Raw genomic sequence first — 20,503 nt, forward strand, 5'->3', positions numbered from 1 at the left:
CAGGCATCAAATTGTTGGCTGTAGAACTGTGGCACTTCAGGCAGCCAGTTTACATGCTCTGTCCGGTTTTGTTTTCGCCAGGGTTGCTTCCATATTGATAATGTTAGTTTTTCTGGAGGAGATCAATGTGACACATGCTCCCCCAAGGTAACCTCTTAGATGATGTTATGGGCTCTATGTTTGTAAAAGCATTCCAGTTTTATGATTTTGGAACAGTATGTGATTTAATCATTGAAGTTACGCAAAAGGCTCCAACCACACACATAAAAAAATCAGATTTAAAAGACATACACAATACACTAAATACACTAAATACACTAAATATAAAAGTTTCACAAACTGTGGTACACAAAAACACGGTATAGCCAAACATAATATATGAAATTTAAGAAAAAGGTAGAGACATGCACGGACACACACACACAGACACACACACACGTACACAGATGGAAGCTGAAGTCATTTCTAGTGTGTGAGGTTATTCTACTTTTTTTTTTTTTTTTTTTTTAAATCCCTCCTGATAAGGGACTATTTTCTGCTCTGCCTCCAAGTCAAAGATAAGTCAGTGGTCTCTATCTCTTTCACTCTCTTTCTCTCTCACACACTCACACCCCCGCAAACACACACACAGATATGCACATAGAAATGAAGAGCAGTCACGTTCTACCTGGGGGGAAGATCCTGGGAAAAGACAATGATATCTCAACTCTGACAGACCAGTCTGCGTCTGTAGGCAACATAATGTGTGTCTGTCTGATTGTCTGCATGTGACACCGCTGCGTATGCACGTCTGCATGTACCATATGTGAAAAAGTGTATACGTCTACACTGACAACGTGTGGTTTTTAAAAATGTTGTCGCTGCATTTAGATTACGCATGCATTTTGTGTGTGTGTGTTTGTGTGACAGCAGGACTGTTGACTGTGTGTGTGTTTGATATGTCTCCTTAGCCACAGGTGCAGAGAGATGCTGACACTGCTTACAGAGAGACACAGTGCAAGAGGATGAGTTTATTTATCTGTCTCTGTCTAGTTCACACACACACACACACACAGAGGAACTCAGAAAGACAAACAAAAATGCCACAGAGCCGCACAGACACACAAACATTCAGACACACTTTTACAGAAACGAACATGCCCACAAACAGACAAATAAACATTCCTGCACACAATAACACACATCTGGGAGGAGTATGGGATCTTAGGCACCTCGCCAAGGTAAACAGGGGAAACTGCCAGCCTTGACATTTTTTGGTGTTGAGCGAGGCTTCTAAAGGTGACAGCTTTCGCTGGGTGTTAGTGGGAGATGAGGATTGGTGCTGCTTAACAATCAACGCCCTGTCATTTGGTGTCTGTGTGTGAGCGCTTGTGCGTGAATGGGAACATGCATGTGTGATAGTTCAGTATGTGTTCATGCGAGTGTTGGTAATTGTGCAAGAAAGGGTAGAACAGTGTCTCTTGATTGCATCTGTTAACATATGCTGTTTCATTAATGGTTTTCTCCAAAGACTAAAACTGTTCCAAAGTTAAATACAGAAGTTTGGAAAAGAAAAAGAAACAAAATTGTTGTTTTTTTGATCCATGCTGGGTTTTTTTAATGTGTTTTGCTTTGTTAACATGTTTGAAATTAGTTCAAAAATACAAAAGATGAAATGATTTACTGGCATAAAAGGGAGTGGTAATCAGTCTGCAAATCAATATTTGAGCATGTGCAGAGAGATATTTGTAAAAGCAAAACAAGTTTCAAGATTGGCTAACAGCAGAATTATGATTGTAACTGATGTGTTGAAGATGCAAAACAAATGATCTCTCTAAACTTAAGGGAGCAGTGAGGTTGTATCTGAATGTGATAGCAGAGTAAAATCCATTTGATTTGGCTGAAAGTAAAGTGTTACTCCGCATGGATCAGGTTACCTCACAAATTCGAGCCTGTGTGTCTGTTTCAGGCATGTTATCTAAAACATGATCAGCACATTCTCCAGCTGCTTGGAATTTGGAGAAAGTGTATGAGCACATTTTGAGTGTAAGTGCAAAAAACTTTTTTTTATTTAATATTTAAAGTAGCTCTGCTCTTGTTAAATTGTCCCTGCACCTCTCACATCTTGACTTACAGACTGATTACAGCTCAATTCTGTTTTGTGCTCATTCATCAACTTCCATACAGTAACAAAGTGCATTTCTCTCTGTAAGTGTACGTGATGTGTTTTTTCTTCCACTCCTTCTATCATGCAATGCCAGTTTATAGAGGATACCACTATCTCATTTTGTGTCTGTCGATGTCTTTTCAACAACACAAAGGAACATAAACCGGTTATGTAAATAATCCCCCTCCATTCACTCCCTGTCTTTTATGCGCAGCAATGGATCCAAAGCGTACGTGTGTGTGTGTGTGTGTGTGTGTGTGTGTGTGTGTGTGTGTGTGTGTGTGTGTGTGTGTGTGTGTGTGTGTGTGTGTGTGTGTGTGTTTGGAAGTCACACCACAGATCCAGTGTAGATGCCTGCCATTCTTTTCACCTTGACTCCCTCAGCTGTAACGTTAAATAAACATTTTGCACAAAAGAACAATGTCCATGTTTCTGCATGGGTGAGCAAATACACAGATATGACCACAATAATTAACACAAACAACTACAAATTCATAGACAATAATACTATAATATGAATACAAACATAATACAAATACTATATACACATTTTATAGCTTATTCTCAGAACTATGAACATTTTACACTGATGTACACACACAAGTACAGTCTTGTCCCTAGGATGCTGATACAGTAATTGTTTAACATGGTTGCCACTGCTGTCTGCCCCCTCATGACTCAACAATATTTTCTGCCACTGATTTATTGTGAAACTTCAGTGTTTAGTCCCACAACTACCAGTACAAACAACCAACCTCATATTCCCTGACAGCATTCAACCCATAGTTGCTCCTATCAGATTCAGTTGTCAGGTTCAATAAGCGAAGTCTCTATTAGACTTCTATCTGCCATGACTTTAAACTAGATGAAAAAAGGCCATTCACTTCAGCTGATCAAGGCCTCTCCCCCAAGGATTTGCATCAGGCTGTGATGGTAGGATAGCTGTTGTGTTTGTAATTGTAATTTTGTTGTATGCAGTGCCTTTAATCAATCCAGCTCCAGCTCTCATTTGTTTTGTGTTTGGCCTTTACAGCAACTCAAGCTGGCATCAACTTTACAGAATTTCCTGCTTGAACAGTGATGGCACTAACAAACATTTTAAACATTTTAAATCTATTCTCATCATAAATTGCAAGTTAAAATCATAAAGAGAGTAAAAGATATTAATATAATTACAAGAAGCATTCGAATGCTGCTTCTGAGGTGTAAGGTGTGAGCTTGTCGGCAACAGAACGTGCTTAGCTAACCGTTAATGTCCTGTTAACACATCATTTCTGCCTTTTCAGACCCATCACTCTTATTTTTAAAATTATTGAACTTGACTTAAAGCAGCATCAAAACATTTTTTTTGCGGTATCTCTGCTTTTCCTTCCCAGCTGTTAGACACTTAGCCATTATTTACACACAGCTAATCCCCCTGTGGACCTCCATGATGGAACCAGATGGGGTTGCTAGGCAATTTGTGATACGACTGTAAAGTTTCTATTAGAGGGGGCACAGAGGGACTGACAGTTCTGTATAATATATTAAGACAGAGTGAGAATATCTACCATTGTAGTCCTGGGTCAGGGTCGCGTGTGTGTAGACTATCCCTCTCTCATAATTTCATTCTGTTTATTTTCCCTTAGCCGCCTGTCTATCGACCCTTTCCTTATTTTTCTTCTAGCTAAATCGCTTGCCAAGGTAACCCCCTTGCCCTCCGCACACTGTCTCTTTGATTCACCCTAAATTTTCTCTCCCCCGTTTCCCTTTTTTGTTCCAACTCCCTTCTCCCCTCTCTTTCACTCTACTCCCCCCTCCCTCCTGCCTCTTTACTCCTCTCACTCCCTCCGTCTGCAGTAGCTACCCAATAAAGGATGTTGTTAATATCATTAGGCAGACTTCCTCTCCGGCCCAGCGCCCGGCCCACTCCCTTTCAGCCATAATCAAGCGTGCACACTAACTATCAAAGGAGACATCGCTAATAAACTACCACAGTGAAGCGGAAAAAAAAACACATGTACACTCCTGCGGAGAAAATACTGTTGGCTAAGTGCAGAGAAATAAATGTGTGTGTGTGTATGCTGAAACTGAGGGGACGGGTGGGGTGTCAAGGGGTGGGGGAGGGCGGGGGGTGTTGGTGCAGGTTACCCAGACAACACTAATAAAGTATACTCCAAAGGCTACCACAGTCTAATGCAAATCTGCCACTTAAGTATACTAAATTAATTGGGGTTGAGGGACATGTACACAAGCAGACATAGCTAATAAAGTGTGCTCTGAGAAGAGGCAAATACTGTCAGTTTAGTGGGTTTAAATGGGAAAAGAAGAGGGGGTGGAGGTGGTGGTGGTGGTGGGGGGGACAACTGTGGCTTCCTGTTGCACTGCAGTCATTTGCTGTAAATCATCCCCAAAACGGGAGCGCATATTGTCAGCTGCATAGCTTGAAAGTGTTCTCTCCTGACAGCTGAATGCTACAGTGCATATATCACCAGTTAAACGTGGTCCAAAGGGAATACATGATGCAATGCCGCGAGCAAGCAGCACTACATTTAAAGGAGAAAATGAGGGGTGGGAGGCCAATGACACGAGGCTGCTAATAGAGCATGCCGCACAAAAAAAAGCACAGATTCTCATGCAAGCATGGGCAATTATCTGGCTGAATGTAAGGAGGAGGTGTCAAGTACACACATTTATCATCCTTTTAATTGTAAAGACACAGAGAAGATGGGCCCAGTTGTAGCAGTCACATTTTAAACAGCACTTTGTCTATTTATTCCTTTTTCTTTCTTTCTTTTTTTTTTTTTAATCAAACAAAAGCTCAATATTCTGTTTACTAGCTGGCTGAGTGGAATCTTTGAGTTTTGAACTATAATTCTGGTTTATTAAATCTTGGATCTCATTTCTCTAGAACTGGCAATTGTTACTGCTGGGTATGATAACATTGCAGTCATCAAACTAACTGCCCAGAGCTGGGAAAAATGGAAAGTTTCACATGGGGGAAGAAACATGATCAGTGCAGCAATCATACAGATCACACAAATCCCTGAGGTTGACAAAGTTATCGTGAAGACAAAGTAGTGAATGGTAAAATTATTACCCATGCTTCTGATGTCAGACACCGAACTTCTTTTTCCCATGCAAATACAGATTTTTACTGGCATCTGAGGTCTGCTCAGTTTCCCTTTTATCTCCAAATAAAGTGATTTAAATAATGTGGCTAAACTGCTGGCTTATTTACGACCCTTCTTATCCTCTGACTGCTTTTGTTGTTTGTCATAGTGCTGTCAACATGTTTCCCGATCTCAGCAATTACTTCGGTGAGTATAATGTCCAAAAGTCTCAAAATGAGACCATAGTAGTAATACAGAACAACAATAAACTAAATATGAGCATCAAAATCATAAAGAATCTACCACCACACACCACTGCAACCTGTTTTGGACACAAATAAGTCAAGCCTCTCCATGTGTATTTGAACAACAGTGGGGGTATTTCAGTGTTATGTGGCCACTGCTGAGCTCCACTGTCATGCTTTATTTATCCCTTTCCCTCTGCACTGTAATGGAAATATAAAAGGGTGCATTGATTAGTGTTTAAGGATCAGGCTTTAATAGATTAAAAGCCCCCAGCTCTGAGAGAGGCACTCACTCATACACACTTGTGCATAAAGGCAAGTTTATATACACACATACAACAAGCAAATCTATGGATGGATATGGAAAGAGATGGACGTAAGCAGTAACACGCATGTACAGACAGCAGCTTCTCGTGCTTGAGTGGACAAAAAACAGAGTGGACATAAGCATAAGGCTGCACACACACAAAGACACACCTTCAGTCAGCAGCGCCAGAGGTTGAACCCTAAGCCTTTCAACAGCCTATATTTTAGCTGAGATAAATAAATACATATAAGAAATATCCCCCAAAAAAAGGATGAAGATATCTGCATGTCATTATCATAAAGCGGGAGTCCTAATGTTGACTCTGCAACTGATGGAAAATTCATGCATTTTTAACTTAGTGCGTTATTAACAATGTGGCACAATCCCCCAGAGTTGTGAACACTTTCCACATACAGGGGTGGAAGTGATGTCAGGACTCAATTTGAGTTTAAAAACAAAAAAAAAAGAGTAAACATTATAATAAATGAGGATGGCAGTGTTTCAACATCCCACGGCTGATGTACTATGAGAGCAAACCTGAATATGATATACAGCAAGTGAAAAATAGTCGCCGTGAGGGAAATACAAAAATCCAATTTACTAAAGTTTCCAGGTTATTTTGGTAAAATATATTCCAAATTGCAACTGCATTTTACACACTCATGTCCTGAGAAGATGTTGTGTCATTTGCAAAGCTGTTGTATAATACTGCTTTTAGCTCCAGAACTTGCCATTTCACCTGTTTTTAAAACAGAGCATTATTGCTTTGGGAAAAACCTGAAACTATGACGCACGTGTCCTCCAGCATTCTCCTGGACTCCTCGCCAAGCATTTCATTTCCCACCTTCCCTTCAATTTGTTTTCTGTGCAACGGCCATCGTCACGTCTCAGCTCAAAGTGTGGCCTTGACTCTCAACCTGTTCAACATGTCCCCTTTCATTTTCTCTAATCTTTGAACCTCTTCCTCTTCTCTGACCTCAATCATGCAAGTGGCCATAGTGGCGTTCGACTTCCATGTGCTCACCATTTTTTTCTTTTTTTTCCTTCATCCCCTTCATTCCCTCCAATCTTCTCTTTCTCCACACTGATCACTGTCGTGTCTGTTGATAGTCTTCCCTAACCTCTAATTTCCTCCCCTCACCTCCACACCGCCTCCTGCTGCTTCTAGTCTTCCTCTCCTATGTTTGACCACAATCATGTTTGCTGTTACCCTCTGCCAGGTCTATCCACTCCTCTCGTTGCCTCCTCTCTTCTGCCACCGTCCCTCCAAGTCCCAATCATGCCAGATGGTATCCTTCAGTAAAACTGCTCCATAATTGAATCTCCTGTGTTCTTCTATTTTCCTTGGTCCTCCTCTCTGACCACAATCACTTTTGTAGTTAGCCTCCTCCTAACCTTTCGAGTCATCTTTGCAGTCCTCTTGTGTCTTTGAATCCCCCACCCCACCCTCGTAGAAGAAGTCACAGCCTCTCTTCTATCCTATAAGGTCCTCAGTGTCTCTTGTATTCCCTTATTCTGTCTCAGGTCTGTCTCGCTGCTCCTGTAACTGTCAGCTGTTCTCTTGACCTCCCACAAGAAGTGACCACGGTCACATGTCTGCTGTTACCTACATAACCTCATTAACAGAAAATACAAGAAAAAATAATTAAAAGAAATGTGATAGAAATTATCTAAAAACAACTAATTGCTGTTTAAACAACTGTGGCACATAAACTTAAAATAAAAAACAAAAAAACTGCACCTCAAAGATCAAAGCTCATCCCTCCGCTGTAATTTTAATGCTTAATGTATACATCAAACTATACAGTAAATGTCTCCTCCTTGAAGCAGCGCAGTCATGCATTTCTGCTTTCACAGGAATAACTCATGATGGTACAGATTGCGGGCAGGCTAAAATACTGATCACAAATGCAAGGAGTCAGAAATACTGGTAATTTCTAAGACTCACTTGGTGAAAAGAATGAATTTACTTAATTCAGGCTTAATTTACTTTTATCTGGTGAAGCCACAGACAGACACCAGGTGTAAACATCTTGGATTAGAAAAGTGGGAGGTTTTCCAACCTTCTTTCCATCCTGTCAATATGGCCTAACAGCACACTGTGAGCCAATTTTCTTATATCATTATTTTCAGCATGTAAAGGAGCAAGCAATAGGTCTTTCAACTGCCAACTGCGTCTTTCAACACAGCAAGTTAAAGTCTATGCTGCGTCGTAAGCAAACTCCCAATTTGGATAGTTGGATGGACAAATGGATGGATAGATGGATGTAGGAATACACATCACACGTTTGCTGCCCCGAGAAATGGCTAATGATTCTCTCAAGTTTCATCATGTATTCCCACACTGCATACATACTCCAATATACTGTACTTTAGCCTGGAGGCACATTTACGCTGCTCCGTTTATTCTCAAGATGCACTTAAGTATACAGTATGTGTCCAAGGAAATTATTTTTATATGCTGAATGTAAGCACTTTATGTGTCAAGATCACTACACAGCCAACGTCTGCATTAACAGCTTTTTCTAGAAGAAACGCTGCGAGTTCAGCATCGTTCCTTCACTTGCAAAGAGCTGTCTCCAGTGAGTTTTAACCCTTGTCTTGCTTCTATCGCTTCTTTCTATGCATAGTCATAAACGGCTTTCCCTCCTTTCATTCCTCCTTTGCTTTGATCAGAAAGTTAGAGGAGTCCAACTCTTCTATCGCCTGTGCACCAAGAATGCTACAGGGCCCGAACGGAGAGAGCTGTCTAAGGATGAACATACAGCAGAGCCAAGCACACACACACACACACACACACACACACTGACCCACTAGCACACACTTAGGTTGACAGATGAAAAGGCAGACTGACAGACCTTAACTCACAAGTAAACAAACAGACAAATACACAAGTGGAACAAAAAGGGGAGCACAAATAAACATGTTTATCTAAATATCTACTCACAACCAAGCACAGAAAGTCACAACCACAGACTGCCAAGACTTTTTTTTATAAGCATGTCACAACTTTCTATAATTTAAAGGTCCTGCTTCGTAGTTAGAGGGCATGTCATGAGTTATGGCACTGGAGAGTGGTTTAATATCTGCATTTCCTCTCTGTATCAAAAATTTACTAAGAAAGCACAAGAGTTCTTTCGGATTACCGAAATAATTACACACCAAGTCCCCCTCCAAGCCAGATCTTCCAGCTCGGGGTGCAGAGAGGAAACCGTCGTAAAATGTAGATCTCTGAAATGCATGTGAAGCAGCTTAATTGGGGCCAAATCTTAACAAAATCTTGTCATGTTTTCACACCCTTAGGTGCATTTAGATAAAAGCACACAGCAAGTGGCATATCTAACTAAAGAGAGGGAGAGGGTAGACCGAGAAAGTGTGGGAGCTCTGCGTTGCCAGAGAGCAGCACTGGTTCTCTCATGTCTTTGCTGCCTTTTTGGAGGGTTGTTGAGTACAAAGCTCTCACCCGCATTTGTTTCACAGAAGCGTGTAATAGGTCTCTGTTGGTGCACGTACACACTCCAATATGCACACCAAAATTTCCTATTTACTCCTTCCCTTCCTCACTGCTCTTAACTCTCTCCTTCTCACTTTTCCTCTGTCTCTCACCCTCTCCTAGGGTTGAAAAGCAGTTTGTCAAATCTCGGTCCAGTATCGAATCTGCTTATAGAATCCAAATCCCTTTGAATCCCCTTTTTAAATCCACTTAGGTTCAGCTTTTAACATTCACAAGTTACTAAACTTATGAGTATCTAAAGCTCAAAGAGCCGAAGTCACCTTTTGTTGCTTGCAGAGGGAACCAGACAACAGCTATAAGTGTTTATCAGGTAAAGTGATGTTTGTCATTCCAGCAAGTGGTAGTGATCTAGGTAATGAACCAAAACCTGCTCCATAGAGACATTGTTTTGTTTCCATGGCAAGAGAAGCCTTTGACTCTCCCTCCATACCTCCCTACCTCTCACCCCCCCTCCTCACTCTCCACACCAGCTTCCAATTTGTAGCCTTTGTGTACGTTACAGCAGTGAGATTCGCGGCCCTCCCCTAGCCCCGCTCTGATCAGGCCGGTACTCGGACATCTGTCGGAGGATGTTTACCCAAGCAGTAAGTATGTTAGGGGAAATATTATCCTAGTTTTACCTTACCTTTCTTCTGCCTGAAGAATAAACACCAGCATTGCGAGGTGGGGATGGGAGAGGCAAGGAGAGAGAAAAAAAAAAAAAAAAAAAAAAAAAAAAAAAAGGAGTGTAGAAGAGGTAAGACAGAGTGGACCTAAGGGAGTAACGGTGCGTTCACACATAGGGACACAGAATTGCTTTAAGTTTAAAAAAAAGTTTAAAGTCCCTTTGCATTATGGAGAGCAGTAGCAGACGACTCCTTGCTTCTGTTTCTGCTGGTTGTCACTTTCTTTGTGTGTGGGGATATTTGCATGAACTTAAGCCTCTCTCAACTTTCTCCTTAGTGCATCTGGGCGCTTTTTGAGTCTGTTGAGCTCAGCAGGGGGAGGCGCAGGGCTGCAAAGCCAGGTCTCATTCAACATGAACATCAGCCTTCGCTACCCCATCTTTTTTTAATCCATATGTGTGAACAACCTGTTACAGTGGGAGTAAAGGAAGGATGAAGGGGAAAAGGAACCGTGAGGAGTCAGAACTAGAGAAGGAGAATGAGCAAGGGAGGAAAGAAATGGAGAAGTAAATGAATTGGTGAAGATATATTGAGGATAAAGAGGGAAAAAAGTTGGAAGATCGATGAAGGAAGAAGAAGAGGCAGAGAAGTCACTAAAAGGATAGAGGATGGAAGCAACATAAAAGAAGAATTAGAAGAAAAAGAATGACAGGGGATTAATGAAAAGGAGTTCAGAAGTATATGAAGCACAGTTTTGTTTTAAATTTCACAGAAACACACTTTAAGACATTTAATCAACCCTGACATCACCTCTCAATCAATTTTCCCTCTCAGTTCCTTAAGAATCACTTTAAAATGTCACCATCTTTTTTTCCTCAGTCATCACAGAGCCCTTAATTACATGTCCCATTCTCCAATTTGAGGACTTTTTTTTATTTCTCAAGGTTAAAACAGTAACTTTTTTCCTCCTCTACTAAGAAGTTCCATTCCTCTTCCTTACCAAAAATGTCCTAATAAGAAGGAATAGAACTTCCAATTTCAGGATCAATGTCCAAGACGTCTAGACAGCTTTTTATAGTCTGTTAAAAATCAATATAGAGTTTACATGTATGTATGTCTGGTGCTTGGCTTACAGGCATACACAGACGGGCACACAGATGCTTACCATGCACACAGACACACATAGCTCTCTCTCCCTCTTTTTTTTTCTTGTTATCTCTCTCTCTCTCTCTCACACACACACACATATTCATGCACACACAGGCCTCTTTCCGTCTGGTGTTGCTTCCAGCCTAAAACCAAACCATGTGTGGGAGCTATCCTGTGCTGGCCTAAACTGTATGCCCTGTTGGTACTAGGTCCCTCCACTAGAAAAATACATTTACAGCCCGTCTCCCTGCTCACTCTGTCTACCTACCTGTCTTCAGCTTTGTGCCTGTCTGTGTGCTTATGACAGCCACTGTCTTTGCCCCATCTGTCTTTTTTTCTGCGTGTATTTCTTCTTTACAACTCACCTTTTGCCTGTTTTGCTTGTTAACCGTCTCTCTCCCTCTGCTCGTCTGCCCTCGTCTGTTTGCCTGTGTCGTTCTTATTTGTACCCCTTTCTCCGTCCGTCTGCCTGCCACTCTGTGTAGCTGTCTTCTCCTCCCTTGAACTCTTTGTCAGTCTTTCTATTCGCACCCCCCGTTCTCTTCTTCTTCTCCCCCCAAACCTCCCATCTCTCCCTCCCATTCCACCACCAACTAGGCATGAAAACGGTGCTCCATTAGGAGTGCCTGGGCTAAGCCCAGTCTGACACACAGTGCTTTGATCAGCCATGAGCTGGGCTAAACACCCTGCTAAACTCCCAGTCTGGGGGTTTGGGGGGGGGCTGTGTTGAGGGGAGAGCAAAAGTAGCGAGAGGTGGGACCGCGAAGATCAAAACGGAGAAATGAGATGGAGATGGAGACACAATAAAAGGGAAACAGACAGACTGAGAAGAGGTGCTCAATTTTCCAAGCTGTGATGTTCCCCCACTATTCTTGTCTTTTACCACATTTTCCTTCACATCTCCTTTTTATCACAGTTTTCTCTCCCTTGCCTTCACTCCATTTTCCTCCACATCCTCCAGGCTGCCTCTGAAATGCATTAGTAACAACCTCTGCAGGTGCACAACTCAATGAAGCTCTGAAAATGATGAACATGAAAACACAATCAGATCGGATATCTGAATATTACAAAGTCCCCCAACAGATCTTTGCAGCATCTTTCTCAGAGGGCGACTGTCTTGTTGTTAAATAAATATTGTACAAACTCACTCACTAACACTAACACTAACACTAACACTCACACACACACACACACACACACACACACACACACACACACACACACACACACACACACACACACACACACACACACACATTGTCTAGGAGGGAAAAAAGTAAGAGAAAAAAAGCAAGACCAGAAAGGGAAGATATATGGAGACCAGACCTCCAAAACTGACAACAACAAAAAAAAAAAGAGGCACACTGAGACAGGCAGATACTAAACCAGCAGCAGCAAAAGGACAAAAAGCTCCCATCTTTTTCTCCCAAGGAGTGAAGAAAAAAGGGATTTCCGCTCAGTGCTAATCAATCAGGCTGTGATAATGGCTCCCATGCCTAGCTGTCGACTGGAGGGGTCAAGGCATCCCGTGACCCAGCGCCCAGGGCCCAGGGGCCAAAGCCCCTCTCAGAATAGCACCCCAGGACGGACTCCCTGGGCTAATTGTCCAAGCCAGTGTCAGCCTTTTCAATGCCCCGACCACCCCCCCACCCCACTTACCCTCCCCTCCTTCCACTTTCTCCCTCATTCCTCTCTCTTTCTTCTCCCTTTCCCTCCCCTGCTTCCCTCTTCACAACTCTGCGATCCTCTCTCTTTCTACGCAATGGAGGAATCTACTGTGTACACCAGTATGTACCAACGTGCTGGGGGGTGAATGAGATAGAGAGTGAGGCGTTGGGTGAAAAAAAGAGCATGTAGAGCTTAGGAGACGTACGAAAGTAGAGGGGGCTGCAGACATGGAGAAAAGTTAATGAAAAGACAGAGAGACAGAGACAAGAGAGGGCAGTGAGAAGTGGGAGAGCATGTCAGAGAAAGAGATCAGTGGCGGCACGGAGGGAAGGGAGAAGAGAGGCAGTAGGACAGAGAGGGACAGGCAGACACTTTGACAGAGAAGATGAGAAGAGGTAGACAGACTGTCCTCGCCCCCCCCCCCCCCCCCCAGCACATCACTCATATCGCTGGAACAAGGTGCTGTGACGGGTCTATCCCCTTCCATCTGCATATCAATGGGTTTCTATTAATCACAGCCAGAGCAGCGTGTGTCTCGGGGAGTCCGCTCAACATCAGCGCGGCTGGCCACCACAATGCAGCCAGCATACAAAACGCAAAAAGACAGCGAGGACATGGACAGACACACACACACACACACAGGAAAGCACAAAAGTCAGAAGCAAACCCCCGTCCAGCTCCATGCAATGGCATTCCTCTCATTCCAAGCGCACGCTGCTAATTAATAGCGTTAGATCCCAGAGACAGAGGGACAGATTGATGGAGAGGGATCCCGATGTTGCACTAGCACCCCATCTCCACTCTCTTCTGTCACCTTTCCTTCGCTTTAGGCTATGCTTCCTCCTTCTTTCTCACAGTCCCTTCTATCCAACTCTCTTTCCCTCTCTCAGTCCCTGTCAGGTCCTGGTCAGGCAGCGCTGAAGAACAGCAAAGTCCAAAAATCAAAATTAAAAAAAAAAAATATACACATATATATATGAAAATCAATGGGTTACTCACTGTGAACCTCCTCTTTTTTCTGTATTTCTTTTTTTTCCTAATATGTCACTTCTTATCCTCTTCTCCACTGTAGCAAGGGGAGTGTGTCTATCCCGGCGTGTGTGTTGTGTCAGTCCAATAGAGGACGGTTGCCGTCTGCGTGCATGAGCATGTGTGTGTGCATGAAAGAGAGAGGGAGAGAGAGAGAACGTGTGCGTCTGTCTCTGCGTCTCGCACTGCTCCGAGTGAGCAAGCTGAGGCTGTTTTAAACAGGCTGCTCTCCCCATGTGACCAGCCCAGCCACAGGCAGGAATACATTACTGAGACACACACACACACACACACACACACTCTCTCCCTCTCTCTCTCCCCTTCTCTCTCTCCCCCTTGTCTCTGTCTCTCTCTCTCTCACATACACACACCGTGACCATAGTGCACCCCCTAGCCACCGCTAAGGGTAGTGGAGGGAACAGCCCACACACATAATGGGATATACACACACACACACAGAAATACAGCATAAGGATACACACTGACAAGCAGGAAGAAATATAGCAGGAATGGGAGCTCACATTATGCACGTGTGAAAGGTATGAGAATACACACACACACACACACTCATATAAACACTATTGTGTGTGGACGTGGTGTCGAAGCCTTTTGCCAAATGTAAAGAGCATCCAAGTGAACACGATACAAACAATAACCGAAAAATAAATAAATCTAACACAATTAGAGACAATTCATCCAATTAAATGTTTTTTCAGTGTTTCTGACTTTTCCATCTCTGGTGTGGCGGAGCTTCACACCTGGAAGCACTGACCTTTTCAGTAATGGAAACCTTTTAAAGTTGACCTTCTGCTGCTAGGCTGATACAACTGCATTACAGCTATTACACCTTGAGGAGCAACAATGGAAAACGCAGCAGATGAAGTATTTCAAGTGAAATATATCAGCTAGTGGCAGATACAAAAAAGTAAATTTCCAAAAAGCCATGAGTATTCTCAAATATTTAAAGCTGTCACGTAATACGACAGCATGAATTGATAAGATTGTCTCTTGAGAAAAATTCTTGTGAAATGCATCAATAGAGCGCCAAGGCTACATTACACCGCAGATGAATTATTATTCTTTATAACTAAAGCAGCCAGTACAGTAGAGCTCAAAATTAACTTTTTTTGCTTGCAGCATTCGTGATCCCTCCTGAAAATTTTAGGCACACCAAAGTGTAAAACTGTACTGCCACAATGAGCGGAGTACATACAATACTTCAACACAAGACCACCTGCTGCTTAGTCTGAATTGTGGGATTGTAGTGGGTCACTCGAGGGTCTGAATGATCTTTTCTTTTGAAAAATGAATCAATAAGTTTGTTTCAGAGTAGCCTATTGAAGAACTAGACACAGGTAGATGATGTCCTGAGCCGCACTGTCCCCCATCCCGTGTTGTTTTTTCTGTCTCATACATAGACACACACACACACACACCAATTCTTGCTCCCTCCTGGTTTTTCAAATGATATACAATGATAATTTAAAGAGTGAAAAAATATTTACAAGCTCTGGTGGTGCTCCTAGTTATAAAAATTTGTAGAACTGTCTCCAGAATTGTTCAGGGAATGCAAACAGACGGCCGACATCTGGAGCCCTGCAGTACAGCATTCAGACTGCGTGCATACCAGTGGACAGTTGATCAGCACCTGACACATTTATCATGCAATGTTCAGGAACTTCCAGCACCATACTGCTGCTCTTAAGAGCCTTTGTATTGAAATAAATGGCTACTGAAAGTCATTTGTTGCCACAGTAACACCCAAGAGGGATGTCTTTTCTGTGATTACAAGAACCATTCACAACACAACTTATACCTCCTAATGTCGACACATCCAGGCCTGAGGCTGAGCTTGTACGAGAGCACATACAAAGCTATCCGAGCATTTTATCCGCAGTTGGCCATGTGAGCTGCATGGTTAACTACAGCCTTTTTCCCCCCTGTAACCTCTTATTCTTTTCCTCTCCAGTACCTGGTAAGTCCACCTGGCATAGATACGTTTAAATGGAAATTTGTCTTATTTTTGTAGTTTTGCCATCATCATCATTATTATAATCTCTGAATACAATGACACTGCTAAAAAAAAAAAAAAATCAGTCAAATGAGACGGACAACAAACTCAGGCAGCCTGTTAAACCATTTGACCACTCATGTTCCTTACCACATCAGACTTGACAATGTTGCTGTGCTGCCAGATCTCAACAATCGCTTTGTTGAGAATAACGTGACCATAAGTGACAGAAGTAATGGCCAGAACTATGAAATGTTCCTTTAAATGCACATACAATGATAATATAATCACACACACTAATGGTATAACTATCCACAGACAAAACAGAAAAACCTTTACTAGTCCACAAATCATCTATCATCTCATCATCATATCGTCCAGCACAGCTAACAAAACAACTTTATGACTCTTTATGCCCTTTGCTGTCTCAACTATACACTTGAACATGCACCATGTCTTATGTGTACCACTCTCAGAAGCTCTCGGCATACTGATGCTTATTCTCTGTTGGTGAAAGTCAGTATGAGTACTTTCCCCACTCTTCTCTTGACATAGATAACGTTGTTTACCATTATGTTGTACAAGAAATAACTGCAAACAAAACACCAAAGAAGTACATATGATAAACATTTACAGATACTGCCACCCCAGGACATTAAATTTAGCATTTCAGCATCACAAACAGCATATAGAGTAGATTACCCTAAAGATAATATTAGTAACCATAACAGTATGTGTTTGAAGGTGTCTGAAAGGACCAACACATCTACACTAGAGATAGAGTTACACCTCTATCACTCATATTATTTCATGCAGTTTAATTCACAGTACACCTCTGCCTAACTTCAACCTGAGCACAGGTGTAATCAGCCATAATAAGTGAAAACACCTGTGTGAGTGTACAGGATCTTTAAATGTCATTAACTTTATACTGGGCCCTCAAATCCCTATGATGACAGTGTTTGGACATTAGAGTAGATACTTGATTCAACAATGTAATGATCTCCAGTTTAAAACATTACACTAACATAAAAAAAATGTGTGTAAGTATATCGGTCTCCACAGTGGATGGTCTTGGATACTGCTGAACAAGGTGGACTAAGCAGACAGCTGTGGTACTGGAGCAAAAACCAGATTCTAACAAAACTGGAAACACAACTAGCAAAAGAAAGCAAAACAACAAACAAAAGCAGATGCAAATGCAATTGTGCGACATGTCAACAGTATGAAGCCTATGGTACAACAAGAGCACAGTGATGCTATGATGCTAAGCTGTTACTCACCATTAAATCAGCAGAAACTGGTGGTCTCAGAGGAAAATCCGTCCAGTCAGTCAAGCGTGGTTCGTCTATGCGCCGTGAAAACGTTCACAAATGAGGCGAAGCGACGGTCGAGGTGTGCGTGAACTGACGCCCAGGGCAATGTTACCTACAAGTAAAAATAAATAAATAACTTATTTTTTTTTAAATTCAAGTGTCTGCATTCATGCTGCGCTCCAACATGACTTTGAACTATGTGCACTCACAAACGAGCCTTTTCAAGTTCTTCAGCGTTATAAACAGCGTGGCTAAGAGTTTGCATTAAGTGGTTCCGGTACAAGTGACGGATGAAGGTGGAAGGCTGGGCCTGTCAGTGTTAGCCGCGACGCTAGGTTAGCTTATCGCGCGCTAATGTGTGCGTCTGCACCTGCGTCGTTTACTTCACTTCTTGTTGCACCTCCCAGGGTTCAGCTTGGTTTCTCATAGGCTGCCGTTTGTAGGTGTACAGCTCATGTGGACGAGAGCCTGTGACAGGTGATCCAGAGAACCACATTTGAAGTCTTTTCTCCAAAGTATTTGGAATAAATATGAAAGGATGAGTTGGTTTACTTTGAAAACCTATCGCTGACAATTATGACCATTGCCACCAGTATTCGAAATGTAAATGAAGGGAAAACCAAAGCCAACATATTCCAGGCAGAATTTAAAACATTTGCTGAGCTTGAGGCTACAGTTTTGTAAATCACAATTTACACTTAGTAAAGTGGAGTGTGGTTGTGAAGAGCAACCTAGAATCATGTCTGACAGAACCTAGCAAACCTTCAGGGAATGTTTCCTGAAGGTTTCATAAAATCAATATATTGATTTAAATAAACAAACAAACAAATAAATAAATAAAGTTAGAAATAAAACAAATTCTAATGGTAAAGTATTAATTCTAACAGTTAAAAATCCTTATTAAGGTTGGCATGAGAGATACTTTTGCTGAAAATAAGAGGAAATTTTCTTCCACTGCCATAGATGTAATTCATACATAAAAAAATTTCTGTTTTCATATTACTCATCCTGCACCAAATGACCTGCATGTGCAGTCATGATGTTGGAGTCCTAATAGTGTCATAATATCACAACAGACAGAGCTGTCCCTTTCCATTCATCACTCTGCCTGCCACCGCATAAAATGAAGTATGTGCAGCCTTTGACAAAGATTGTCAAGCAGAAAACAGCCTTCACTTGTGCTGCTTTTTCTTCTCTCTCCTCACAAACCAAAACCACTACACTAGACTTCAGTTTTATGTACATGTAACTATGAAGCCCCCAAAGGGTCACAGTGGATTTTTTTTTTTTTTTTGCTGGCTTTTCAATCCCTCCCAATAACTTTTGTGTTACCTCACATTAAATTTTGCATTCTCTCTGATCCATAGAGGCTGAGTTGTATTATGTTCCCTGGTTGTGACCACAGCCACAGGAGCAAGTTGGCATACCCTCAGCTGTGGCCTCTCAGACACAATCTGTATCATTGCAGGTGGATTGATAAACAAGACCAATGGAGCCAGTTAACCAGCTCTCTACACTGTGTTATAGGCTATAACTGAGGCTGCCGAGGCTGATAGAGACAAGCTGTTGCTGTGATTATGACTACATGGCATGATGTTGTCACTGTAATTGTGGCTGTAGTAGTGGCTGTGCTTTGGCTGTTATAACTCACATTACTTTAAAATGGGTATAACACTAGGTACATGCAGGGGATATATGTGTGCATTGAGCAGACATGGTTGTTGTGGCTGAATGTTGTGTTGAAGCTACTGTCTTCCTGTACTCATGTTGTGTATGTAACACATCTGTCATACCTGACAAAAGCCCCCAGTGGCTTGACAATACATCCTTGGCTAATGTTAATAAAAGCAGTAATGAGTAATTACAGTACAGCTACAGCAGCTGTACAGAAGCCTTAACACAGCCTCATCCAGCACAGCCAGGCAGAGCAGCATGTGTGTTTTTTGTTGATTTCCATTGTATGTCATTTCAGCATAATCCCAGCATTTCTGGGGAATCAAATGCACTGATGCCTGAAAGACTCAACTATGGAATTGTGATCTGACTTACATTTTTTTTCAGAATGTCCTTTTAAAGAAGGTTATGGTAATTAATAAAAGCTGACACAAAGGCCTAAAGTTATACATCATCCTGAGAGAAATACAGCTTATTTCTGGATATAAAAATGAAAATCAGCAGCACATCACACATCCCGCCATGACTATAATGAGATCGTGTGAAAACATAAATGCCAGTTCAGATTTTGGCTATTAAAAAAAAAAGTTTAATCACTGATTTCTATCAAAATATGTATTACTTCCAAAAAATAAAACTATAACTCTTAGCCCAGCTAAATTTAAATGCTGAATTACTGCAGTTAACCTTTGATATGTATTTGCCTACTACTGTTGGAAAAGGAAGGGTTAACACTGCGAGGAGCAGTTGCTGTTGCCGACCCCCTGAGAGGAGCTGGAAGAAGTTGCAGTGAAAGGACGCCTGGCGCAGTCAGGTGGCCCAGTTGCCACTGTGACAAACAGCGGGTGAATGAAGATGAGAAATGAATGGATAACTGAGCTGATAATAGTAGAATCAGAACATTATAGACCACAACTCTCTTTGCTGTTTGCTGAGCGATCCCAGACGGTAGTTTGTGGAACGTTCTGGGAACATTTAGAAAACGTTCCCAAATTACTTTAGGGGAACATTCTCTATGGGGCCCAGTGAATGTTCCCAAACCCCTGAATTGAAAATTGTTTGCTGGGAACTGAGTGACAGTAAATATAATGCAGCAGTGCACTGAATTGAGAGTTTTGCTCCTTTTGATCCCAGACATGAAACTACACCTCTGCCTCCAGGCCAAGCCTAAGTGGATTGACTGATTTGAAATGCTCTCTACGGTGAACGTCAACAAATTATCATAGGTCCCACCTGACAGACAAACACCTTCACTCAATTTCGAAAGCATCCACAGCTCTGCACTGATTCAAGAACTGATGGAAGCCATCAAATAAAAGTTGCCACCGTCAGAGTCCATTTAGAGCAAGTAGGTCAGATAGTCTCTAAAGACCCATCTTCTAATACCAGGCAGCCATCCATGTGTCATATTTGGGTTTGTAAAGCAGGTTAAATTATATTGCTCTTGTGGAAACACAGTCAGAAATCACTTGGTTAAAGTCAGGAGAAGTCATGCACTTAAGGCATTACATTTTGCACCCCAGCTTCTTCATTATTTTGCTGGGGGCAAAATGTACCACTTCTTTGACCACTTCACCTGGTTCTAGTGCTTTGGAGGAAAAAAAATGAGGCCACAAGGATGCATAACGATATAATGGAGTCTGGAGAACTGTAGTTTAGGTCTCTACTGTATGTCTGCATCTTCTCTGCTAAAAAGGGTGTCCTTAGGGCCCGTATAATCTCCTTAACATTTTCAGAGGTTGCTGAC

The 20,503-nt window shown here is 42.0% G+C and overlaps 1 protein-coding gene across 1 annotated transcript in view; it reads right to left on the reverse strand.

Moving 5' to 3' along the window:
* The window catches only part of cntfr (ciliary neurotrophic factor receptor), a 212,092-nt gene extending 198,141 nt beyond the window's left edge, over positions 1-13,951 (reverse strand). The window contains exon 1 of the mRNA XM_041058147.1: positions 13,726-13,951. The gene's annotated coding sequence lies outside the window, so the exon portion shown is untranslated. The remainder of the gene's footprint in view (positions 1-13,725) is intronic.
* Positions 13,952-20,503: the final 6,552 nt, after the last annotated feature.

This window comes from Toxotes jaculatrix, chromosome 16 (assembly GCF_017976425.1).
Source record: "Toxotes jaculatrix isolate fToxJac2 chromosome 16, fToxJac2.pri, whole genome shotgun sequence".
In the NCBI taxonomy this organism is placed as follows: Eukaryota; Metazoa; Chordata; class Actinopteri; family Toxotidae; genus Toxotes; species Toxotes jaculatrix.